This window comes from Mustela putorius, unplaced genomic scaffold (genome assembly GCF_011764305.1).
Source record: "Mustela putorius furo isolate JIRA1106 unplaced genomic scaffold, ASM1176430v1.1 tig00003845_pilon_pilon_pilon, whole genome shotgun sequence".
Taxonomy (NCBI): Eukaryota; Metazoa; Chordata; class Mammalia; order Carnivora; family Mustelidae; genus Mustela; species Mustela putorius.
The window spans coordinates 57,077,436-57,104,904 of NW_025421998.1; the positions used below are offsets into that span (position 1 = coordinate 57,077,436).

At 42.8% G+C, this 27,469-nt stretch overlaps 3 long non-coding RNA genes across 3 annotated transcripts in view; 1 reads left to right on the forward strand and 2 right to left on the reverse strand.

The window, feature by feature from the left end:
- The first annotated feature begins 346 nt into the window (after window positions 1-346).
- LOC101691807 lies at window positions 347-18,123 on the forward strand. Its single transcript, XR_001181146.2, has 4 exons — window positions 347-670; window positions 2,442-2,513; window positions 14,772-14,876; window positions 16,357-18,123. It is a non-coding gene; the product is annotated as an uncharacterized LOC101691807 (long non-coding RNA).
- LOC123387021 lies at window positions 16,151-18,548 on the reverse strand. The gene is made up of 2 exons (XR_006601345.1): window positions 18,078-18,548; window positions 16,151-17,094 (listed from the first exon to the last, which is right to left on the reverse strand). It is a non-coding gene; the product is annotated as an uncharacterized LOC123387021 (long non-coding RNA).
- A 1,503-nt stretch (window positions 18,549-20,051) lies between these two features.
- Window positions 20,052-27,469, reverse strand: part of LOC123387020 — a 29,905-nt gene continuing 22,487 nt past the window's right edge. The window contains exon 5 of the long non-coding RNA XR_006601344.1: window positions 20,052-20,207. This is a non-coding gene — a long non-coding RNA (uncharacterized LOC123387020). The remainder of the gene's footprint in view (window positions 20,208-27,469) is intronic.

The window sequence follows — 27,469 nt, forward strand, 5'->3', positions numbered from 1 at the left end:
GCCCGGATTATAAATACTGACTCTTTGATGGTTATTGCAATGTCTGCCAGCTTCCAGTCACCAAGAAAAAAGAAAGGAGCTGCATTTTTAAAAATATAAAGCCTTCTCTCGGCTGGCCTAGTTCTTCCCTTTGTGTAAGGAAATATCTTGTATCATCTTTATAAGGGGAACCCTCTAAATCTGACCGAATGATGCAGAAAAGCCAAAAAAAAAAAAAAATTCATGGGAAGATTCTTACCTGTAAAATTCCTCCCATCCTCTCTTCTTAATTTACTGTCCTTCTCCCCCCCCCCCCCCCCCCAATGGAAGGATAAATCACTGCTCCTTCCAACTGTTTTATCCTCAAGGATCTTTCTCTCCACTCTCCTCCCTCCGCACACTTGGTTGTTTATCTGACCCCTCCGGGTTTGCGGGGGCCTCTCCCCCGGCTTTGTCTCCTCCAGCCCCCCACCCCCTCCTCGGCCAAGGCCTGCCAGCAGTGCTCGCTGGGCCTAGGAGTTGGTCCCGGCTCTGCCTCCTGTTCTGTTGTGTGCACTGGAATATTGATTTTTCAGTGTGTGCGCGCCGGCTCTGTAAAAATCAATATTTCAGTAGCTCGAGCACAGCCCAGGGCAGTGTAACGGAGCCGGCCTGCTGATGTAACGTGCGGGGTCCACCCTCGGCGATTGAGGTCAGTCAGAAAATGGCAGCGTGTTTTCTTCCTATTTCATTGTTTGCTTCACAGAGAAGGAAGGAGCGGTGCGGACGGTTGTGTTCCTCAACTTCCACGACAGAGGAACCGCAGCGCTGTTGGGGAACACACAAGCCGTGTTAGAGAACGATCCACTTCTTAGGGAGAAAGGAAAGGATGGAGAACCTCTGATTATCCACTCTCAAAACTCCTACGTGTAACACTGGGGAGGAGGAAGTTATTGTAAGCCATCAGTCCTACCAGATTTCACAATGAGGAAATAACAAAGAGGCTTCCTCCAGGAAAGGGCTAGCTAGGTGTTTTTTTTTTTTTTTTACTGGGTTACAGATCATTATTAATCGGCAGACCCTAAAATATGCTTCTGATTAGTGAGGACAAGAGATTTCTGGCATGATTTGAAGCGAAAAAAATTGGTAATGGTACCACTTCAGGGCTCTTCGTGTGCCCACGTGGAAAGACCTTGGAATTGAGGCCAGGCCAGGAGGTGCTGACCACACACACCCCACCAAAGGAAGCTTCTCTAGTCCAGGAGCTTTGTCTATAAATTAAAAGATTAAACCTAATATTTCTATAAACTCATCTATGGCCTAACATCTCTGATTGTACAGAAAAAAATAATATAGATAAAACCTTCAAAAAAATGCGATTAAGTCACGCATATAGCGTGGATAAGAAAAGTGGATTACTATAGGATGTATTGCGGAAATGGGAAGTAGGTATTTTCCTGCTCTGGGTGTGTGTTTTATTTCTTTTAAATTATATTCCAGTGCCATCTTATGGAGGATAATTTGGCCTTTCTTTCTTTCTTTTTTTTTTTTTTAAATGCACTTCTCTTGACTTAGCATTTCTAAGAGCTTTTCTTAAAGAAATTACTAATATCACTAGAAAGATGTTTATCACTGCCGATTTTAAAATACTGAGACATTAGAAACAACCTAAGTATCCAATAATAGGGAACTTAGTAAATATCATAGGGTAATGGTATATGGTGTGAAACACAACTATTTAATATGGTAGAGCTGAATGGTATTAAAATAATGTGGAAGATTTGCATTTATTGCCATGTATGTAATATTTAAATCTGTATTTATAAATGTCTCACAGTGGTAAAGGATATGGGTTCTGGAGCCACATGGCTTGAGTTCATAACTCTACCATTAACTAGCTGTGTGGCTTTGTTCAGATGTCAACAAGGTATATTTGTTTCCTATTGCTGCTATAACAGAATATCACAGTGACCTAAAACAACACAAATTTAATAATTTAATATCTTGCAATTTGGAACATCAGATTTCCAAAATGGGTTTCACTGGGCCAAAATCAAGGTGTGGACAGGGTTATGCTCCCTACAGAGGTTCAAGGCATGAATTTGTTTGCTTACCTTTTCTGGAGGCCGCCTACATTCCTTAACTTGTGGCTCCTTCCTCCATGTTCAAAGCACAATAGTCCAACCTCTGTTTTTGTGGTCATATCTCCTCCATGAATCCTACCTGCCTCCTTTTTAAAAGGATTCTTGCGATTTATTGGGCCAACCTGGCAAATCCAGGATAATCTCATCTCCAGATTCTTAATCACATCTGCAAAGTTCCTATGACCCTGTTAACTGTCTTACTGTAGGTTCAAGAGAGTAGGATGTGAACATCTTTGCAGCTGTTATTCTAGCTACCATGTTGGGTAAAAATCAAGAAGTCAGCAGGGTTGTGTTCCTTTCTGAAGACTCTACAGGACACTGTCTTCTCACCTTTTCCAGCTTTCCAGCTTCTGCAGGCCGCCTGCATTCCTTGGCTCATGCTCCCTTCCTTCAACTTCAAAGCCAGCAGTGGTAAGTCAATGGCTTCTTTTTTCTTTTCTTTTTTAAAGATTTTATTTATTTGACACAGAAAGAGAGAGAGAGAACAAGCAGTGGGAGCAGAAGGCAGAGGGAGAGGGAGAAGCAGTCTCCAGCTGAGCAGGGAGCCCGATGTGGGATTCGATCCCACGACCCTGGGATGATGATCTGAGCTGAAGGCAGACGCTTAACTGACTGAGCCACCCAGGCACCCAAAGGTCAAAGGCTTCTCAGACTGTATTACTCACACCCATACTGACTCCTTTTCTACATTTAAGAATCCTTGTGATTCCCTCGGACCTGCCTGAGTAATCCAGGACACTCTCCCTATTTTAAGATCAGCTTCTTAGCCACTTTAATTCCATCTGATACCTTGATTCTCCTTTGCCGTGTAACATGACATATATTCTTGGTTCCTGGGATAAGGATGTGGACATCTTTGGGAAGCTGTCATTCTGTCTATCATACTCAGGAAAATGGTGACAATCTGTGTCATGAGGTTGTGAAGAACATCAAAGAATCAATGCGTGTCAAGTGTTTAGTACAGTGCCTGACATATAGTAAGCACTCCAATTTAGTCAGCCTATGGTAAGTGTTCCTTAATAATTATTTATTATAGTTACTATCTGGAAAGAAATGCAGGCTGTAAACAGTAGCTGCATCTAGAAGGTGGGATTAAATTTTTACAGTCTTCTTGTTGCTTAAGTTTGTTTTTCCTTTCTCAACCATTAACACATATCACTTGGGGTACTTTAAAAAAATTTAAGGAAAATGAGACAAATGAATAAAGAGGGATTTCGTAGTATAATGAAGAAATAATTTAATTTGGAGTTAAAATATTTAGGTGCTCCTCTCAGCACAGCTGCTAACACAAATTGTGCTATTGTGCAGATTCTCTTACCTCTCTGCATTTCAGTTTTCCTCATCAGTCACATGATGGAGATGAACTGTATATTTTGCAAGGTCCTTCCAGTTCTCAGTGTATGAAGAATGCTCGAAAAATCAGTAAGAAAAAAAGCCAGCCCTACAGGGGAAAGAAATGAATACAAAGCATAAGCAAAAGAAGAAAAACAAACAGCAGATAAGCATAGGTCAATATGTGATGCCTCTTTAGTAACAAGGAAATGCAATTTAAGTGAGATGTTTAGTGAGATACCATTTTATACCCACTAGGCTGGCAAAAATTCACAAGTCTGGGGGCACCTGGGTGGCTCAGTGGGTTAAAACCTCTGCCTTCAGCTCAGGTCATGATCCTAGGGTCCTGGGATCGAGCCCCACATTGGGCTCTCTGCTCAGCGGGGAGCCTGCTTCCCCCTCTCTCTCTGCCTGCCTCTCTGCCCACTTGTGATCTGTCTGTCAAATAAATAAATAAAATCTTAAAAAAAAAAATTTCACAAGTCTGACCACAAAAGCAATTGGAGATGATATAAATGAATTGGAATGTTTGCACAGTGCTGCTGGGAGTATGCATTGGTACAACTACTTTGGAAAACAATTTGGCATTATGTCGTATTGTTTATCACGTAAAGGTGAACTTTCCCATAGGCTGGTGTCCAGTGTATCTACCCAGAGAAACTCAGACACCGGGAGACATGTATGAGAATGGTGATAGCAGCCCTACTCAGAAGGTTGAAACAGAACAGCTCACAGCAAAATGTAAAATTTGTGGTCTGTTCACACAATGGATTATTCTGTAGTCGCGAAAATGAATGAACTACAGCTCCTGACATGGCTATGGATACGGTTTAGAAACATGTTAAGTAGGGAAAAAAATAGGGACACCTGGGTGGCTCAGTGGGTTAAGCCTCTGCCTTCCACTCAGGTCATGATCTCAGGGTCTTGGGATCAAGCGGGGAGCCTCCTTCCTCCTGTTTCTTTCTCTGCCTGCCTCTCTGCCTACTTGTGATCTCTGTCTGTCAAATAAAATCTTTAAAACAAAAAAAGTAGGAAAAAAACAAATTCCAGGAGAGTACAAATATGATACCATTTTTAAGTCAAACACAAGCAAAATCAAACAATGTATTTTTTTAAGGGATTCTTAATAAGTGATTTAAAAAAACAAACAAACAAAGAAATGGTAAGTGGAGAATTCAGGATAGGGACTACTGCTGAGGGAGTAGAGGGAAGGAAGGTAGGGGCGTGTAACTGGTCGTGCTCCAGTTCTTAAATTGGTCAGGCTCGTAAGTGTTCATTTCATTATGCTTCATAACTTGCATATCTGTGAGATGTATTTTTTGTATGTACAAACATTTGATTAAATTTTTTAAAAAAGAATAGTGCTGGGACACCTGGGTGGCTCAGACGTTAAGCGGCTGCCTTTGGCTCAGGTCCTGATGGGATCCAACCCCACATGGGGTTTCTTCTGCTCAGCGGGTAGCCTGTTTCTCCCCGCTACCACTCCCCTTGCTTGTGTTCCCTCTCTCGCTGGGTCTGTCTCTGTCAAATAAATAAATAAAAATATATATAAAAAAATAGTGCACAGGGGCTTCTGTATTCTGGTCCAGGGTGCTTTATTGCTCATAGTTGATGCTACAGTTTAGCTTAGATTCCTTCCAGACTAATAAAATCGAACTCTGTTGCCAATTTGCTAGTTGTAATCCTCCTGGTTAAACAGACTGCTTAACAGCCACCTCCACGTGGGCTTGTGCAACAGTTGTTTTCAGTTTATGCTCCCAATGAACCTCCTATTCTCTGAGATCCCTACCCCGAGGGGGGTTTTATGCCCGCAGAAGCAGGACCTCCAGAAGTTTCTTGTAGCTTGTCTTCTGTGGGCCCCCCAGACCCAGCCGTATTTTGCACACCTTCTGCAGGAGGGACCGAGATACATGGTCCATAAATTTCCTCTCCAGCCCAGGTGAATTGGTTACCCCCCCATGCTTCGTTACAGTTCTGATTTCAGTGTTGAAGAATCCCATTCCCCGTTCCCTTGACTTGCCCTCAGTCACTTCATATGGTTCGTCCATCTGGTCATGGTCCCCAGGGGCTTGGTCTCGAAGTCCTGCAGAGCCCTGGCATTTGTGTTACTTTTGACATCGTGTTACTTTTGACTTCCATCTTTGAAGCCACGATGCCGCAGTCTCCAAAGAACAAGGCAGCTGTGTTGATTTGGTTTTCTCCTTCCTTCAGTAAAGAGCACTTATCAGGACTCAGGGCTGCCTTAAATACCAGCAGTTTCCAATGGGAGGACTGGCTTGCATTGGGTTTGCCAAGTGAAGCTGGTGCCAGGTGTGTGTGGGAGGATGGCTGAGGGGTCTTCGGGGCAGCACTGACACCTGGCATCTGAACATCAGCACTTACATCCATCTTTGGACATTGGACACTAGAGACACATCAGCTGGGTGGAGTACTGCTGTTTAAGACTCACTACCTTCTGTGAAATGGCCCCTGACTCATTCACTACTTTGTGTGAGGTCTTCAGTTTGGGAGGCGAAGTTATTTTTTTTGTTGACTTTTTTATCATGAAAAATTCCCTAAAATACAAAAATGGAAAAAGAATACATATAAGTATACTCTATAAAATCTTTCTAAAAATTATATAAAGAGTGTAATGAAATCTGTTACCCATCACCAGTTTCAGTAATTATTAACTCATGAATGGCCTTGTTATTTTGCTCCCCACACCCCCTTCAGGATTATTTTGAAACAAATTCCCAGTATCACGGGGTATAGATGTTGGGAATGCATCATCACAATAAGCAAGCTCAAAGATCCCAAGAGAGTATTATGAATGGTAATACTGAGCACAATTTCTCTTTGCAACATGATTTACAAGCTATTTATTTTTAGCAGTTAAATAATGAGAGGTCAAAGTTCTTCACACTCAAGACCACCTTTAACTTCCCTGCAAAAGCTTTTGAATAAATTCAAGATATGGCAAAGCAATGCAGGACTTTGTATTTGGGTAGTGGGGAGAGATAGAATGATTTAACTTGGTTCAGATTTCTATTTCTTCAGTCTCACCAAAAGAGTATTTAAAAAGTCAACAAAATAACCTGAAGTCTATTACATTAATCTTAGCTGGTCTCTATAATCCATGCTACCTAAAGTTATCTTTCTAAACTCCACCTTTGCCTATCCTTTTAGTAAATATAGGTGTCTATTATGTGCAAATTACTAGACACAGGAGGGAATTCAAAGACAAATCAGATGTGGCTTTTGTTCTGTAATGAAGAATTTGGTCTTTGTCTTTGGCTCCTGGGAGGGGTTTCTAAGTCCTTGGAATTTTCTGAGTGATAGGGGTACCTTTGTTATTCATGGTGGACCTCAGGAAGACAAATACCTGAGTTTATGACGATAAGATGACTCAGGGGGTTGGCTGGTCATGAGGGAAAGACCAACTATGTAATTAGAGGGTTGGGTCTTTGATCCAGATGGTACCAACCTGATCTCCATGCAAGAAAGAAGAATTTGAGATTTAATGATTCAATCAATCAGATCCAAATAATGAAACCGCACCAAAAATTTTGGACACCCAAAGCTCAGATGAGTCCTGGCTGGTGAACACATCGGTGTGCCCAGAGGATGATGCATCCTAAGCCCACACTAAGAAGACACGAAAGCTGTGTTTGGGACCCTTACCCTATGTGTCCCTTCGTTTGGCTAGTCCTGATTGACAATCTTTTTTAAAACTGTAATCATAAGCAGACCACTTTCCTAAGTTCTATGAGTCCTTCTAGTGAATTCTCAAACTTCAGGAGCTCATGAGACCCTGAGTAGCTGGTGGATCAGAAGAGCAGGTGGCCTGGGGATCTCCTATGGGGGAGCTGGTGTTTGAACCTAAAGTGAGAATAGTTTTGTTGAGGACTGTGCTTTTCACTTGTGGAGTCTGCAGGAGCTCAGAACTGCACTGCGGTGTTAAGTAGCTCATGCCTTCAGAAATTCACAGATTAGTAGAGAAGGTAAGATATAGATGTGAATAAAATTAAAAGCATCATGCAGTGGTGGGGGGGCCTGAGTGACTCAGTCGGCTAAGTGTTCCACTCTGGTTCTCAGCTCAAGTCCTCATCTCAGGGCCATGAGTTCAAAACCCGCCTAGTTATGCAAGAGTTACAGATGTGCTTCAAGAAACAAGAGACCAGAAAAAGAACTCAGAACTAGGGAAACTGGAGGAGGTGTTGGGGAAAAGATCGCCCTTGCCTAGAAAGATGAGTGAGATTTGGACTTCCAGAAATTTTAATAAACATTCCTTGAGTGCTTACTCTGAATCAAGCTTTGTTCTAGAGCCTTATATATAATGAATTATTTAACACACACAGTCCTATGAGGTTGCATTTGTATTATCTCTCTTGTACAGCAGAGTACATTGAGGCACCCAGAGATCGAACACCTTGCCAGAGGTTGCAGAGCTAATAAGCGGAGAGCTGAGATTTGAACACAAACAGTATGAGTCCGGCAACCACACGTTTAACAACTACTCTTGACTGCCATTCAAGTCAGAGGAAAGAACATTGCAGGAGGAAGGAAGAGTGGAAACAGATGGGAAGACAGTGGTAAAGACATAAAGGAAAAGGAATAATGTTGGATAGGTACTTTGAATGCCAAAGTAAGGGCTCTGAACTTGACTCAGGAGGCATTGGGACACCAAAGGTTGTGTTTGTTTAGATTTTATTTCTGTATTTGACAAAGAGAAAGAGAGTAGGCAGAAACAGGGAGCTACAGAGGGAGAGGGACAGCAGGCTTCCCACTGAGCAGGGAGCCTGACGAGGGGCTTGACCTGAGCCGAAGGCAGACACTAACCGACTGAGCTACCCAGGTGCCCCATTTTTGGGGAGGGGAACACCAAAGCTTGTTAAGGATGGGGCTTTGTCATGAGATTCTCTAGACTTCTAGGTACTGTAATCATTTAGGGAATTACCATCGAAAGCATGGTCTGCTCCTCCAAACCAGGAGGCTGTTCTTCCCTCCTAAAGAACAGATCACTTTCTAGCTGATACCCTAGTTGTGATACATAGACTAGAGGCTCCAAAGGAGAACCTTTCGTTCTCAATTTTTAATCTTTCCTGGCAGCTGGCCTAATGTACACCATAGGCATGCGAGTGTTTGCTGAGCAAGTGGATATTATACTAGGTTATACCATATCAAGTTGCTGATAGTTGACCCATTTCAACCTACAAGAATGGCAATTCATTATGGTTTCAAATTATTTTAAGACATTGCATTACAGTTATTCACAAAGACTGACCGGTGTTAAAATTCAAGCACATTACTGCTAAAGGCTTAAAGTAGGCGTTAGAAACTTTGTAAGGGACTATTGTTTGATTACAAACAATGTTGTACAGAATTTAAACTAGAATATATATATGTATATATATGTGTGTGTGGTATATATATGTGTATATATTTGTATATATACATATAAATGAATATTGTAGTGTAGTGTATATATATAGATATATATTGTATCTATATGTATAAATAATATACATATATTAGCATGTCATGGAATATATGCATTGTGTATATACATAGTGAGAGAGGCACACACACGAAGGCCTATCCGTAGGTTATTTTTACAAGAACTGTGTCCATGCAATCTGATCTTGGTGTCAAATCAGAAGGGGAACGTCCTTCAGATCCTGTTTATAAACATGAGGTAAAGCTCAGTACAATAGATCAAAAATGAAGAGGGAGAAGGAGAAACAAGAAAACTGAATAAACTTTATCTCATAGTTGATGTCAGATACAGTGTTTCAGAGAGGAGTCTTTCTCAAGGGTCACAAAGAGGTTGAAGAGCTGTCTTCAACCAAGAAGTTATGAAATTGTAAAAATTAGGTAGATGTCCCATGGGAGATGATGCCATCCATCAAAGAAAGATGAGCTGATGCCAGTGGTCTTCCTAAAGCAGTAGAGACCTGCCCACCTCCAGACCCTCTCACTGAGCTCCTGGCTGTTTCTGCGGGGGGTTGGGCATCCAGGATAAACCCCCAAGGAGGGCCGCCATCTGTGCACCTTAACGACAGGGGCGAACAATGACTCAGACGGTGCGAGTCAAGCCTGGAGCACCCCGAATCTGCAGGCACCCCAGCCTTCTAGGGAGGAAGTTTGTACCTATCTGAGAATCACAATTCAAGGAAAAGGGGAATTACAATAGATCTAAAGTAGAATTAAAGTAGAAACCCGACTCAAAATCCTGTCCAGCTAGTCTGTCTTTATTCAGTGTGTTTGTTTAGTTTAATTGAATGGGGAGACTGTAGGAGGCGATTTATTCCCAGAAGCGGGTCAGACCTGCTTGTTGCTTGCTGATTTTCCTGAAACAAACCCACTGGTGGGAAAGGTTTTTCCTAAAGATTCTCTGCCAAACAAACATTAATAGAGATCGTGATTTCCAAGCCAAAGAAGTAGGGAAGCTGGGTCACATAGGTGATCATCTGATTTTCATTTGCACACAAAGGTGCTCGCTTAGAGCATCTGAAGGTAAGGCCAAATTGAAGTGCAAATACCCCCCCCCCATTAAAAAATCTATCTATACTGATCAAATGGCATCAGGTGTATCTCCCATTTACAAATCACCAGGCAGTTCTGTTACAAATTTCAAGCTATTTAACTTCTCTAACACCATAGTCAGAAACCCCCCCAGCTTCTAATCATTAAACTTAAGAATCAGCGCTGATTTTGTCCTTCAGATGCTGATCTTAAAAAGGGAAACCTATCACATAGCTTGCTAATACTCTGCTGAAGATGTACAAGCCCCCTTTTGAACCTTTAGAACCTTTTGAAAATCAACCTTCCCACTATGCCCGCATCGAAGAACCACACCGTTAAGTACCCTTGACCTCTCTTGAAATCCCTCAGTTTTGTGTTCCATGAAAGTAACAGTACATTTCTAGTAGAATCGCTCTTCTTTTTCTCCAGGTTTTCAGTTTTCTTTACGAGGGAGGAGAGATTTGAGGAATCAGTTCTCCAAGCTGGGATGTCCTACAGGGTCTTGATTGCCATCCTACAAAGAATGGAGGGCCCTGATCAGCCCCCCAGGTGCTTGCTCTTGTGTTGTTCTCTGCCCCCCTGTTTTGCTCCCCTGCTCTAACATGAGGAAGAGCTTGTTTTTCCAGAAGCCCCTCTTGCCAGGAGACATCAAAAAGCCCAAGGACTCAGGAAAATCATATAGCACAGACTTCTCAAAAGAGAGGCTAGTATTAAATTCTCAGAACCTTTCCCCCCGATTTTCCATCTACTTAATACCTCATTCCCATGGAGGCTAAAGGGTCTGGACATATTTGTTTTCCTGGCTTTTATGGCCTCCCTCCCCTCTTGCTTCTCTCCACTCTATGGCATTTTCCGGCTTTTTTTTAGTGATAAAATAAGGGCATAGCCACTCACTCTGCAGGAGCCCTGCCCTGAACTAGATGAAATAATTCCTCCACCCCACACTCAGAGCTTCCCACCCTCCCTTAGTCTTCCTCTGACCATCTGACCTGCTTACTCCGTGATTTGTCTCCCCTTTCTCCTGGTAACTATAAGCTCCCTGAGGACAGAAACTTTGTCCTTCACCCCAGAGGGTCTCCAGAGAACCAGCACACACACATGTTGTCAGCATTCTCTAAATATTTGTTAAATGAGTCAATAAATGAGCTGAGATTAGATGAAATAAAGAAAGACAGAGAAGGACAAACTTGCATAAAAGAAATTTTCTAATACTTTTTCATGTGACAGTGTGTTGAATATCTAGCAAAGAGTTACCCAGCAGGCACTAAAACTGTCAAGAACATTCTAAACCTGCCCCTAAATACAGTAGGAAAAAAGATGGCTTCTGCTTTCAGAAATACATTCTTTGTGAGAATTTTTTATTTTTTAAAGAAATAATCTGTTAGTCAAAATATGTGAAACCTTTTTATTTAAAGTGTATAAAATACACTTTTCCTATCATCAAATTCAATGAATTTTTCTTTCTTTGTGTGTCTCAATCTCCACCAACCTGATATGGCTCTAAATAATAATACTTTTATTATTTCTGGAGAAAAGTCACCTTCACCAAAGACCATGTAAATGGCTCCTATGCCTTTTTAAGCAATTTCTTTTAAAATATTAACTACAGAGGGACTCCTGGTTGGCTCAGTCAGTTAAGCAGCCACCTTTGGCTCAGGTCATGATCCCTAGGTCCTAGGATCAAGTCCTGCCCTGGTTTGCCTGTTCAGCGGGGAGCCTGCTTCTCCCTCTGCCCCCCCCCATCCATTCTCTCTCTCTCTCATTCTTTCTCCCTCTTTCTCGCAAAAATACATAAATAAATAAATCTTTAAAAAATATTATTTTGACTACAGAATCATATGGTACTTTCTAAAAGCCTCCAAGCGAGTCAGAAAGTTCATTTCTCCAAGAAAATGAAAAAAAGGGGAAAGAGAGGAGACTATGGTGGAACTCATTTAATCTTCTAGGTTGATTCACTTTTTTTTTTTAAAGATTTTATTTATTGATTTGACAGACAGAGATCACAAGTAGGCAGAGAAGCAGGCAGAGAGAGAGGGAGAAGCAGGCTCCCTGCTGAGCAGAGAGCCCGATGCGGGGCTGGATCCCAGGACCCTGGGATCATGACCTGAGCCGAAGGCAGAGGCTTTAACCCACTGAGCCACCCAGGTGCCCCATGATTCACTTTTTATAATTTTATTTCTCCTTATGTTGTCAATGTCACAAGATAGTGTTGGATTTCTCCAGGATCAGGGACTCTGTTGTTAAAGCAAAAGCTGATGAGTGTATTGTAAACACAGCTCCATTGAAATTAATCAACCTATACAGCCCAGATAGCTCTGCTCCAGATTAGGTTTTGTTTCTTTCATATGAGTTGGGCTGTCAGAGTTGGTACTGACGCTCAGGCTTACTTCTACTCACCAATGGCATTGGGACTGCAAGACTCAGGGACACCAGCACAGGAGAGCCTTTTGCAGGACGCACAATACCTCGGGATCCAGTGTTCTGCTCCTCTCGCTTGGAGTTCTGCCCTCCTTTTGGCTGACCAGGCACCACTCAGTCGCTTTCCCCTTTACGCTTCAGTAACACTTCCAACCAATCTTCCTACAGCATCTAACAGAGTTTTGCCATCAAGAATTGACACTCAAGGGGCATCTGTGTGGCTCAGTCAGTTAAGCATCTGCCTTTGGCTCAGGTCATGATCCCAGGGTCCTCGGATCGAGCCCCACATTGGGCTCCTTGCTCAGGAGGGAGCCTGTTTCTCTCCCTCTCTGCCTGCCGCTCCCTCTGCTTGTGCTCTCTCTCTCCGTAAAATAAATAAAATAAAATCTTAAAAAAAGTTGACACCCATATAGCTCATTTGGCACCTTTGTGTAAATTAGACACAGACACCCCCTTCCTCTGGAGGAGTCAGAGAAGGGTGGGATATTACCAACCATGTATTTTCGTCAAGTTGAGGGAGAATAACAGGGCAAGGAGGACATTCATCTTCCTTCCTCTTCAGCCGGCACCTCCACCACGAAACAGGAGAGGGATCGGTCGACAACATTTTTTTGTTAAGTTCAGTTGTGAGATATATCTTGTTAACAGGAGTGGGGTCTTTTCATGTAAAGACCAAATCTCTTCCCGAATAAATGAAACCAGGGCAGCATTTTGTGTGAGAATTTTTTTTTTTTTTTTTTTTTTTTTTTAAGAGACAAGGCTGTTGATTTTCAAGTGCATGCGTTGCGAGTCGTCAGCCATACAGGGATCTTTCACTTTGTTAGCGACGGTCTTGTGCTTTGGCTTTTCAAAGAGAACATGAGAAAAAATGCAATGGTGCTTTCTTCTCGGGCCTGAGACCATTCCAAAAATAACCTGATCATTTCTCCCTCCTGGGAGCTCTTTGGGGGAAGTCGGGAGACTACAGGGGAGAAGGGAAGGGACCAAAGTGTGAGAAGGTAGTATTATAGGAATCTTCACAGTGTCCTGGAGAACCTTCTGGGTGAACTGGTGCCCTGGACGCTCCTCTCCTCGGTCTGGGCCAACAGGGGGCACTCTCTGGAGAGTCCTTCTCTCAGTGAGCTAGAGGCTCATCCCGATGGGGGGAGATACATAGGCCTCTCCACTCCCTTTCTCCCAGCCATGCTCTGGGTCCTTAGATGACATGCGCTGCTCCACATAACAGCGTGACTACGGGGCCCCATTTCAGGGAGTCGTAGTTCTTAACCCTAGACCTCATTTATTTCAGTATTTTCAAGCCTCTCTGACATCACCTCATGGTAAGAAAAACTTTTGCATTGCAGTGCTGTACACACATGACTATGTAAACCTAGATTTAACCGAAACAAAAATTTTTGGAAATAACATTTAGTCCCACAACAAGGAATGCGCTCTAATACTATTTATACTAGTCTTAAAAAAAAAAAAATGCTGACCAGGGCACCTGGGTAGCTCAGTCGGTTAAGCATTGGACTCTTGATTTCAACTCAGGTCATGATCTCAGGGTCCTCGGATCAAGTCCCACGCCGGGCTCCATGCTGAGTGTGGAGCCTGTGTAAGGTTTAAAAAAATGCTGATCACAACTCAGTAAATGGATTTCATAATTCACTAAGAGGCTGAAGCCTACAGGTTGGGACTCACTGATCTATTTTAATCCTCTTAGGTCATAGAACAGGAAACCCAAGTCAAAAAACATTAAGTGATCTGGACAAGGTTACACAGCTACTGCTTGATGGCAGAACCAGGATGAAAATCAGGTGGTGAAACCATCGAACTCAGCTAATTGTTAATAATAAACACTGTCCTTGCAAGACAATGAGCAGATGCTGTGCTAGTCCTCTGAAGGGTGCCCTATTACAGAAACACATAGATTTTGTGTTCATGGCAGAAAATCGAAGTTACTCAAGGGAAAACTGCAAAAGAATGTCATCCGTCCGGGCACCAAGGTGGCTCAGCTGGCTTCTGCTCAAGTTGAGATCTCAGGGTCGTGGGATCCAGCCCAGCTTGGACTCCGAGCTCAGTGGGGAGTCTGCTTAAGATGCTCTCTCCCTCTGCTCTCTGCCCCATGTGTTCTCTCTCTTTCTGTCAAATAAATAAATCCATCCTTAAAAACAAACGAATAAATAAATAGAGTGCCCAAATCCTCATACACAATTCGTTTTCGGTTGAAACTTCGGTGTCTAGAGGGCTGTCTTTCTGTGTATATAAATATAGAGAGAAATATAAATATTGTATTCATTATATATATACTATATATTTATTACAAGTCTTAAAAATATAAATTATATATAATTATATATTTGTATAAATTATATGTATATACACATATATATATATATGGTATGTTTGTTTTATGAATGTTTGAAATTACAGCTGCAACTAGACTCCAGTTTGCTGGCTCATGTAAGCTTCCCTGCACGGACATCTACAATGCAAAAACAAAAAGCCTGAGCAAGGAGTCCTTCCAATGATGTTTAGGTAAGCCTAGTCAAATAAGGGCTGGTGGGCATCTCTGTGGTGAAAAGGGGCCTCTCAGTAAGACACTAGGGGACTCTACTGAGGTGCAAACGTGAGGGTGTGGTCCCTCTGAGACAAAGAGCCATCCAGCAATAGTGAGAGACTGGCACAGCCTCAGCAAAGCTCAGCCACCTCGCAGCCCATCCTTCCTGGAGGGTTCCCCAACGCGGGTTTCACCTATAGTAACTGCCGTTGGCTCTGACCTTATTACCTCACCAAAAGTAGTATTTCCATTGAGATAATTTAATCATTAAAAATGAAGCCCTAAATTTTAGCAACCAGCATATTTTCCTTCAATAAAAGCTTGTGTGTCTTCCTGTTCCACCCAGTTTTATCCTGTTTCAAAAACACACATACACACACACACACACACACACACACACACAATACAACCCACAAAACATCTGCTCAGCCAAAGCAAATCCTCTCTCTTCTTCTCTCCTTCTCCCTCTCTGTCTTTCTCTCACCAGAAACAAGGCTGATCTCCAACCTGCCCAGAATACAAAACTGAGGATGCGGCATGTTGAATTTGCCTGTGGCATTTTTTTTTCCCCATTGATAAGGCACCCATTCACCGGTTCATGTGTCAGCTGATGAAAGCAGCAATGACCTTTTCCAACAATTGGCCTCTGTCTTTATGTTGGCTTTCTGCACTTGACTGGGAGCCATGAAGATCACCTTTAGGGCACCTTTCAACCTATTCCTGTGAAATGGCAATGGAACAGAAAATGAACCAGAAGTAAACGGACATGTGTGGCTATGCTGGGGAATAGATATGGGTGCTTTTAGCTTATGAATGTGAAAATGTCATAGGTTGTTTCTGAACATGTTCCAGTTGGAGGCAAAAAAATGCTTCAGGGGTAAACATATGGGCCACTTGTGCAGAGCACTGAAGATTAGGTATGAAAGTTATATATACGCAAAATTACCACAGAAATTCCTGCTGTGATCGTTATGAAATTGCCCTGGAGTGTGGGTTTCTGGCTCACCTTCCACACTATCCAATTCCTTTCATAAAACCCTCGGCAACATTATCCCCTCTTCCCTTGGTCTACCATACCTTGCCACAGCATGGTAAATGTCATGCCTATTCCAAGGCAAGCGTACACTAGCCAAGCGTACCTGCTGGGACAACTGAGTAAGAAATTATTCCTTTCTGAGGGAACAGGGAGAATAAATCAAAAGATTTGACAATAACCTTTAAAAATCAGTTTTTAAAAAGTGGTACACTTCAGTGCTTTCTAAAGACAGACATCTTTAATAGAACGTCACTGTGTTTGCTTTGGCAGACACATGTTGACTCTTGCAATGGGCAGCTTCCGTCCATATCCGTATTTGTAGCACATATGTCAGAACGTAATCCATCCCTGTGTCTGTGAAGGGATCAGCAGTGACAAGTTCTTGTTTCCTTCTCATTATATTGCTTTACTTCTTTTCAAAGAATGACATGGAAATTGCCACGAGATGGAGAATAATCAGTCCTCAGAAGAAAATAGAAGAACAGCTCTTACAGCTGAGTGGAAGGATGGCGTATATAACGTTTGCTTCACTTCTCATTATCTCTTCGAGTGACGCCATCTAACAGTGCGATTCAGTATTACCAAGGAGGCGGCGTTTCACAGAACGACTCCTAGCATGGCAGATAGAAGGCTCCACAAGCCAGATTTGCTGCTAATGACACCAGCAATTCCGTGACATGAAGAAGAAGGTCGTCAAGTATTGTTTCCAAAAGGGATACGTACTTTTGAAGAAATAATATTGCCTTTTCTCTGACATTCATGCTCCAGTTTGTCCCCAACAGACAGATGTGAGGAAGAACCTGTATCCATACTCAAAACAATACACTTGCTTTAATGTCAGTCCCAGGTGAAGTGAAACCAGCCAGGAAGAACATGGCAACCTCTCTGGTCTTTAATAATCAGTAGTTCTCAAAAGACCAGGCCTGTATTATTGTTATTCCAGCAAGTTGACCATTTACAAATAGATCATCTCCAAATTTTTCATTTGTATCTTTGGAATAGAGAGTGTCCTCTATAGGTGCCCATATATGCAGTATGGAAGGGATAAGAGGGTCCCAGACCGGCCACAGACATCTCATTCTTGGGTTATGGTGATGATGTTGGGAGATCAAAGAAGTATGAAGGATTCAAAGAGTAGTACTCTGCCTTGGGAAGACAATCTGTGGCACAAAATCCAAAAATAATCCCCTTATAATTTCTGCTATTTTCAGGAAGGGAGGGAGAGAAGGAGGAAGGAAGGAATAATTAAACCAGCCATGACCCAGCCAAGAAGCAGAAACCATTTTGAGTATTTTGGTTTCTGAGCAGCTGCTAGAAGGTGACAAGGCAACCCAGAAATTAGCAGTGGCAAGAACTTGCTACCACCACTAGGGTAGAGGGACAAAAGGAGTAGATGGTGCTACCAGAATCCAGAAGCCAGCTCACCCTCTGGAAGCAGGAATTACAGTGTGCTAGACTAGGGGAGGAAGTGGGGTGCTGCGTCCACGAAGGAGAGGCCATGGAAGCCATCAGGGATCATGTATGGATTCAAGGAAGGACAAGGAGAAATATCCTGGCTTCTCCCTTCCTCCCACCATCCAATTCCCATTGGTGCCTTCCATTGACCAAACTCAGCGAGAAACCAGTTGACACAGGATCCTAGGAAACTCAGCCTGCAGGGGTCAGTCTCCTGCAATATAGAGCAGAGCAGGGAAGGGTAAGAAATGGATCTGAGGGCTCACAGACCAGGCCAGGCACACTAGCCAACTAACGGAAAAAAAGGGGGTGGGGGTGGACTCTAACCTCAGTTCCAGCAAATTCAACAGGAAGAGGTTACTTATTAGCTCTGAGAACAAGGACCATGTGTGATCTACATGAAAAGTCAAGTCACAATACAACTCAAATAACACTGCCAGGCATCAGTATGAAAGATGCTGCACGAGAAACCGTGACACCTCTCATGAGCTGGGGGAGACCATGTTTGAATTGACTGGGTTCTGGTTCAGAAAGAAGGGAGGTCAGGATGAAATCGAGGCTTCCAGGACAGAACAGGCACCATCTGCAGAGACAGACAGGTGTTGTACTGGGTCAAAAGATAAATGAAACCCGAGGAAAGGCAGTGGACTCCTCAGTGGGGAGGGGCAGGTGTGACCCAGGCTCTTACCGGAAGGGCAGGTGTGTAGACGAGAAGGCGCGCTGCGGAGCTTCAATGACCAGGTGCAGTCCGGTTGTAAAGTTTGACAATGAATGGAAAGACGAGCTTGCTGGGTGGCAGCTTTCCGCAAAGGATCTCATTGGAAAACAGAAAGAAGAGCGAGTCGAGTCTAACACCCAGGGCAGAGAATCCACACAATCAGTCTCCTGCCAGGCTCCCTGGTAGTCTGCAAGCTGCTCAGGGTGGGGGGATGGGGGGGGATTTGCACTTCATCTGTCTTAGCATTCCCCAGGCTTCAAGCAGTGTGTGTGGCGCACTGTAGGTGCTGCTTGTGCAGTGGTTGAATGAATGACTGTGCTGACATGAATCCCCACTCAGCTGGGGTGGCTGAACCACCGAGAATGCGTGGAAGATGATCCGAGGTGATGTGGCAGCGTGGTGGCCCGCCGGAAACCCCCGGCGGCAGCCAGATCCGTGTGGGCAGCTGCAGGCAGAAAATGAGACGGTTCTTTCTGAGCGAGTATGAAGTGTCAGAAATAGCACAGGCTGATGCAAATGGCCCCAGCTGCACAGCAAGGGATGGAGGGCGTGCTGGGCACAGAACACACTCGTGCCCACCCGGGTCTTCCCAGCTCTAGCCTCAGCTCCAGACGCCCAGGGGCTGCCGTCCAGAGCCGAGATCCGCTGAGTGGGCACAGGACTGCCACTGCCCTCCCGAGGCTTCAGAGGGCTGCTCCAGGGGAGTTTGCCTTGAAGAGCCTGGCCTTCCCATATTACCTGACTGGGAAAGCATCCCAAGCACAGAGCTGGTTTCAAGAAGAAATTAAAATACCATTAAGAAATGACCGATATGTCAAGTGGCCACATCATGAACATGCAGCATCTTTCATGCAGGGATTTTGAGCGTGACCCTCCATCTCCAAGGGTAGCCAACTTTCTCCTTTAGAGAGGTGGTTTAACGGGACACCAGCGATGTGAGATCACTCCTGGATGTGTGTTGCTTCCTTAAAACCTCTCACCAGGACCGGAGAGGGGGTGGAGGAGCGTGGGGGGGGGGCGCCTAATAAAACCCAGAAGATGGTGCTGATTATTGGCTTTTTTTTTTTTTTAATTGGCTTTTGAGAGAAGGAGCCACACCCGATTCATGTTTGTTTAGAGTTTTCCTGCCCCCAAGGCAGGAATAGAGCCCAGAGCCTGCTTGACGCAGACTCAGAAATTTAGGTGGAAAAGTCCCATCAGAGACGCTATAAAAATTCTCCAAATTAAATTTTGAAAGAAAGTGAAGAATACCAGATACATTCAGTTATACTAACAACGTACTGAATATAAGCGAAGCTCCAGGATCCTCACTGAGTGACAAAACAGTCCCTGCCCAACCCAGCACACCGACCAGCAATCAGGACACCACTGCTGGGTGTAACCAAAGCCTCGATATTACTTTTATTTATTTATATTCCACCTTCTGCCCTAAAAGATTTGAGGTGAACTACAAGAATACACACTTCAAAAGGAGAGTTTGAAAGCGTTTTGGTTTCCCAGGGCTGCCATCCCAAACCACCGCAAGATGCAGGGCTTCAACAACAGGAATGTATCGTCTCAGTTCTGAAGGCTGGAAGTACCAAATCAGGTTTGGGCAAGGTGGGTTCCTTCTGGAAGAGCTGGGGAAGGATCTCTTCCAGGCCTTCTCCTTTTTTCTGGGGGTCTCTTGGCTTTTCATAACATAACTATAGTCTTCACATGGCATTCTTGCCGTGTGTGCGTCAGCATCCAAATTTCCCCCTTTTCAGGACACCCGTCTTATTGGACGTGGGGCTTGCTGTGATTTCATCTTACCTAAGTTCATCAGCAAGGACCCTATTTCCAAATAGGATCACATTCTGAGGTCCTGGGGGTTAGGACTTCAGCACAGTAATTTGGAAGGGATTCGATCCAACCTATCACAGAAAATGTAAAAGAAGAAAGCGTGGAAGACTTTCCAGAAGACAGAATACACACATCCATCCACTCACCTTCCTGAAGTCTCAGCAAATGACTCAAGTGGTAATACCAAGTTATTAGGCCGCAAGCAGAAAGAGGCTCCAGAAATGACAACAGGAGATGGATGGAGGATGGTTAGCGGAGAGAGGAGCGGTAGCTGACCTGCAGAAAAGAATGAACAAATTATAAATACAGATTACAAATAGAGCACAAAGGAAAATACAGTGAAGAAATGTTGAGATGCATTTGTAAAACACAGTCCACCAATGGAGCGTTAATCAATTACGGTTCTGCAGACAAACTAATTGTATCTTTATAGGCAAGGGTTATTTGCATTACTGTCAGCTTTCTGTAAATGTTTTAAGCAGTTGTAGGTCCACTCAAAGATAAACAAGGATGCGCATTCCTAGAACATCACATAATCCCAGAGTCTTTAACATTCCTTTGAAAAGATGTTTGATCATTGCTTTTTCTCATTTCAAAGGCTCAGTAATTTTCCTTGCTTGTAGTTAAGGGCTCACTAACTTCTGGAATCTTGTGCCATAAAGTCTTTGTGATTATTCAATAGTGGGATCCAGACTTAGTTAGAGAAGCAAAAGCAAAAAGGGAAACTGGTTATACGTTTATTTATTGGGGGACGTGGTGGGGCTTCAAATACTTGAAACTGAGGAAGTTTCATTTCATTTTTAATGCCTGGCAAATTTTTTTATCCAAGAAAAAGAGGAGATCAATTTGCCTTTGTAGTCAGCTTCTTTTGTTTGGACAAAAATTTTTGAAATGATCCGTCTATTAATACAAATGTAAAGCAATATCCACCATTATTTTAGACAACCCTGTGAAGGCGTTGTCAACTCTGAATGCAGTTAAGTTAAACTGCATTCAGTTAAGAAGAGTTAAAAAGAGAATTGGGTTCATTTTGAATAAGATCATGTCATTGGAAAACTTTTAAATTTTGATTTCTTTCTATATGGTTTAGACTAAACCAGCTCTGAACATTAGTTTTAGCAGTAAATGTGTGTCTTTTTGTCCAAGTTTTTACACCTATGAGAGAGAAGTCTGGACTTTTCTGGGAGGCCAGAAACCTTCTGACCTTCTTTTTATGCCAAACTATAAGAAGGGACTAAACATACAGTATTTCTTAAAATGACACAGATTTGGGGAACTCTATAATCAATTATTGGAATTTCCTTATTCAAGCCAGAAAAAACAGATATATACTACACGTCTATATTCCTGTTCCTACATTGATTATCCTGGGACAGGAAACAAGCATACTTCAGTCTTTGTGAGCAGAAACGCTGAAGATGGCCAAGTCTTCCCTTTCCCAGAACAAACCTCAGGACTTGTGTTCTTTTTCATATGTACAAAAAAGAAAAAAAAATAGAACTTGAATGTTCATCAATGAAGGATTGAATCACAAAATTCAGTTACAGTATATCCAAAAAATGGAATACTATGTAGATACTAAAACAAATGTAGAAAGTGTCTAAAACTTGACATGGAAAGTATTTTTTGTTTGTTTGTTTTCAACTAAAAAAGGTAGGCAGTGCAGAACTGGTGTAGTTGCTCAACAAACCAACCACCTGCTAGCTTCCCAGACCACTATCCTCCATGTGTGGTCACAAGATGGCCACCATCCTTCCAGGGCTTACATCTAAGCTCCAGGCAGGATGAAGAGGGAACAGCCATGTACAAAAGGCAAAGGCAAGTTGAATCTTTTTTTTTTCCCCCCTAGCCAGGAAGATGATAGTATTTCCAAAAGGCTATACTCACAAACACTTCTGCTTCATATTTCATTGGCCCAAACTGTGTCACATGACTGCAGTGACAGGACCAGCTGCAAGGTGACCCGTGCAATTTGGTTTCTCAATTGGGCACTGTTGCTGCCTTACATGTAACCCAGTGTCTGCCCCATGAGTATATCAAGAACATACACTAAACAGGATTTGTCTTTATTGATATAACCATCTCTTTTATGTTCTTCCATATCATTTGGAGCTATCATTCAGTGTTATAGAAATCCAGAACCTCAGTTCCCATCTCAGACCTGCTGAATCAGAAACTCTGGGACTAGTTATCTTCTCTCTCTCTCTCTCAAAGAAGTAAATCTCTTTAAAAAATGTCCCACTGTAGAGAACCATCTGAATGTCAGCAATACCAGCTAAGAAATACCTAATTACAAACGAATCCCTTTTGCCTTGTAAATTGTTTATACCTTTTTCTGTGATTTGAATGGGTTAATCATTCATGAAAAATAGATCAGTCCTAAGGAAAGACTGGAAAAGAGAATCACAGAGAAATGCTAGCAGTGTCCACATTAATCCTTGGAGAAGCACCACTCCAAGGGCAGCCAGTCAAGCTCAACAGTTAAGTATGTGGGTTTTGCCATCAAGCAATCTTGTGGGGTTCAGAAATTTGAAACTCATTTCTTAGCTCTACCTTCAGTGTGACTTAAGGACATTTTCACAGGCTCCTCTGTACATCAGTATCATCATCTGTAAAATGGGAATAGTAATAGTTTCCATTGTATAGGTCAGTGGTAGGGATGAAATGAAATACCATATTCTCACTGCATTGGAATGATGCTTGACACGTGGTCAGCCCTTGCTATCGGCTATGATGATGATGATGATGAATGTATGACTATTTCAATATTAAATATTGCTTTTTCATAAATGTTATTTAAATGTTGCATATAAATACTCCATCTGATTTAATAATTGATATTTAATATTGTCAATATTTAATAATATTAATGTAATTACTATTTACTCAATAGTAATTTAACTTAAATCTTTAATTTGATTTAATATTAGATGAAAATCAATTTAATTTGTGCTTAATTTTTAAAATTATGCTCTTTTGAGGCCACCAGAATCTCTTGAGCATGACCCCCATTCCTTCTTCCTCCCCACAATCCTTGGCAGATTTTGTTGAATCTGTGAGATGGCAGCAGAACAAAGTGCGATGGGCAAGTTGGGAGACCCAAAAAGAAACACACCCACTATGACCAGGGGTCACCTCCCCATATAATCTCCTGTGACTTGCTTATGATCACTAGAATACGGCAGTAGAATATGCTGCTCCCATAACTGGAGAAAGAAGGAGAGAGAGAAAGCATAAAAAGGGAGCAACTCCATCTTTAGCCACAGAGAGAGACTCTTCCCTACAAGACATGATGAAGCAAAACCCCCTCTGTGAACTGCCTACAGAGAGGACCGTGGGGCAGGGAACGGCAGGCAGACTCCAGAGCACTCTGTCCTGTAGGACAAGGGTAGGACCAGGACAACCTGAATGAGCTTGAAGCAGACCCTCTCCAAGCCTCCAAATGGGAACACATTCTGGTCAACACCTTGACTGGGGCCTTGTGAGAATGAGCAGGGATTCCAGCTAAGCAGTGCTTGGACTCCTGACCTATGGAAATGAGATATTAAGTGTGTGTTGTTTTAAGTTACTACATTCGTGGTGCTTTGTCACCCAGCAATAGAAAATAAATACACCTGATATAGGTTAAATTGTCTCCCACAAAAGATGTTGAAACCCTAACTCCTGCGAGTGTTACCTTACTTGAAAAGAGGGTCTTTGGGCACCTGGTTGGCTCGGCTGGTTAAGCAACTGCCTTCGGCTCAGGTCCATAATCCTGGAGTCCTAAGATTGAGTCCCGCATCGGGCTCCCAGTTCCATGGGAGTCTGCTTCTCCCTCTGACCTTCTCCCCTCTCATGCTCTTTCTCAATCTCTCTCTCTCAAATAAATAAATTAAATATTAAAAAAAAATAGGGTCTTTGCAGATTACCAAGTTAAAATAATGTCACTGGAATGGGCTCCAATCCAATTTGACTGGTGTCCTCATAAGGAGTGGAAACACAGATATCTACAGGTGGAAGCCACAGTGAGAAGGCTGCCATCTACAAGCCAAGGAATGCCTGAGTGCCAGAAGCTAGGAGAGTGACCTGGGACAGATTATCCTTCACAATCCTCAAAAGGAACCAACCAACCCTACCTTCTATCCAGCAGAACTGAAAAACAAAAAATTCCTGTTCTTTAAGCCACTCAGTTCATGGTACTTTGTTATGACAGCCATAGGAAAATAACAGTTTTCAAAGGCAGGAAGATGGAAAGGGCTGCTTTCCGATCATAGATGGAAAAAAACTAGATAGGAGAATAGAATTCATCCATCCATCTGTCCATCCATCCATCCACCCATCCACCCATCCATCTATCCGTCCATCCATCCATCCATCCATCCATCCAATAGACATGAAGCCTCTACTTCACCAGGTATTGTGACAAGCAGTCCATATGTGCTATGCAGTGGGGTTAGAGCGATCAAAGCACAGCTCCTACCCTCAGGAAGCTCACCATCTAATGGAAACGGTACAGCAAGCACAATTCAGTTTGACATGTCCTAGAGCAGAGGATGCATATAGCTCTATGGTGCTTGATCCTACCTGGAAAGAAAGGTAAGGAAGGCTTGCTAGAAGAACATGGAAGAAGGAAAGGAAAAAGAAAAAGAGGGTAACCTAAAGACAAGGATTAATACAGAAGAATGAAGAAGGCATAAAAGAGCAAAGATATTCCAAGCACAGCTCCTCATGGCCAGACTGGAGAGTGCCCGTGGGCACAAAGCCAAGTGTAATGTTACATGCTGTGCTAAAGGATATGAATTGTGTCCTGAAAATTTGGGGAGCCCTGAGGAGCCTTACAGAAGTCAGTGACGTGATCAGATTCAGGTGGGATTGTGATAGAAAGCTCTGAGTCATAGCCATGGCAGATGGGATAAGGAGGAGAAGACACATTTGAGAAACATTTAGGATTGGTTGTGTGCGAGAAATGAAGAACAGAAAGGAGTCCAGAATGATTCCCTATTTCTCTTGCTGACTAAGTAGGTGGTGGTAATTTCCTCTAACCAGGGAGTATGAGAAGAGGTACAGGTTAGAGTTGCCACCCCTGTGGCCATTCACCTTTTCTTTGCTGGGAGAACCCCAATTTTGTTCTCCCTCCTCTGAGGGGCCATGAATTCAGGGGAGGCTGGACCCCTTTCCAGTACACGGCTAAATCCTGTTAGCTCTAGACCCGCACTGTCCGAGAAAGTACCACTGGAAACATGTGGCTCTTGCTCACTCAGAGTGTGACTAATCCAAAGTGGGATGTTCTGTTAATGTAAATATACATTAGATTTGAAAGACTTAGTATTTTTTTTTATTTTTTAAAAGATTTTATATATTTATTTGACAGACAGATCACAAGAAGGCAGAGAGGCAGGCAGAGCGAGAGAGGAGGAAGCAGGCTCCCTGCTGAGCAGAGAGCCCGATGCGGGGCTCGATCCCAGGACCCTGGGATCATGACCCGAGCTGAAGGCAGAGGCTTTAACCCACTGAGCCACCCAGGCTCCCCAAGACTTGGTATTTTTTTTTAATGTAAAATATAACATTAATCATTTGTTGGATATATGATAAAATAGTATTTTATATATATTTGGGGTCAGTAAAATATACTATTAAAATTAATACCACCTATGTCTTCTTATTGTTGTTAATGTGATTACTAGAAAGTTTAAAATAATAAATATGACTCACATTGTATTTCTAGGAGATAGTGTGTGTTCAAGCCAATCACGGTGGTCTTATTCCCATACCAGGTGAAGGATATAGGATGTAGGTTGGTATGAGCATGTAATGCCATTATGACCAGTGAAAATCGGGGCAGGTTGATGGTAAGGCTTCTAGAAGGTTTTCCTCTCTCTTCAGACGGAACATACAGAAAACAAGAGAAATTCCTTTTTCTGCCATGGCTGCTGACATCACAGTGTGCTGTCTGGATAAAAGCAGCCATTTTGGGACCGTAAGAAGAGCTGACTTAAGAAAATGCATCAGAATAGAAAGAGAGAGAAAAATTGTGTCCTTGATAACACAACAGAGCCTCTGAATCCACAGAATTTTTACGTTAAAATCATGGGTATTACATTAAATAAATAATATGTTATTACAGTCAAATTTAAATGGGTTTCCTATTACTTGCTGACAAAAACATTCCATCTAGAGACAACAGTGTTAGAGGCTGATCTCTGGGTAAGCTATCCTTCTTCTTCACTTATATTCAAGTTTTTCTCTGAAACATAAGGAGAAAATCAGGCAATTATTTGGATAATTCTTTTGTGATCCATTCCAATATACCATCATCTATTGTGAAAAGATGATGAAAAAAAAAATCCTCAGTGGCTAACTAAATTGGTTTTGATAACACCTTTTCTGAGTAAGACTCCACTTTCTTTTTTCTTTTCCTTTTTTCTTTTTTTTCTTCAATATGTAACTAAGGAGTAGGCCCAGGTCAGGCAATACAAAATTGATTTGTTTCTGTATTAACTCAGAGGCAGTTACCTTGAGTACATGGTGGGGAGGAAGCCATTTTTCTGGCCAGCTGCCGGGCTCCAAACCTTGCAGAGAACTTGGTAGTTAGTGTCTCTAGAAGTTGCTTTCTGGGGCTTATAAGAAGGGGGCTTGTTGTGATCATCACAGTTGCTGCATTTTGGAAACCAGTATTTAAAATCTGAATTTCCCAGATTTTTTTCTCTGGCACTTAACTCTACAGTAATATGAAGATTTTAGTGTACATGACTGCGACCCACCAATCCATCTCTTTATCTGTCCTCCTCAAGGTCTAGATATAATAAACAGCCAACGGCAGAAGAGAGAAACTGCTGGGAACTCTGCTCAATGCCCAAGGCTCAGAAGAGAGGCAAGGAAAAGAAAGAAAGTTTTTTTAAACAGGGTTGGCTGCAGAGAAATTTGTGAGCGTGAAGCAGTGGCGAGAAAACAGAAGAGGTGTGGGAACCTCGTAGCGTTGAAGCTGAAAGGGACCTTTGAGCTCATTCAGTTCAACCCCTTCCCCGAATCATGAGGTAATGGGGCCCAGAGAGTTCTTCCTGGCGCCTCCCTTCTCCCTTCTACACGCACTGAATGCTGGCCGTGGCCCATCCTCCAGGAAACACAGGGCTGTGGGGACGGGAGACGCAGGCAGCCCTGCCTGCCGGGGGCTCCCAGCACCAGCTGCTGGAGTCAAGATCAAACCCAAGTTAGGACGATTTTGTTTTTGTTCTTGTTTTGCTTTGTTTTGCTTTCCCACTAAGTCACGGCCTCCCTCTCTCCCAGATATGAATCAGTACTGGCTCTCAGATGACTTCTGCTTTACGTCTGTGCTGGTGGGGTTTGGTGACCATTAGATTAAAAAAATAAAGCTGCAGCTTCTTGTTCATGTGTTATTCTGGGGAAACTTGCTGTTACTCTCTCTCTTTCTCCCTCTCTTCTCTCCTCTCTCCTTTCTTCCCTGCTTCCTTCCCTCCAACATACATTATTCCTTGAGCAGATTTAGTTACCATTTTTACCTTTACTCTTCCTCCTAACCTTGGCAATGCAAAGAAACATCT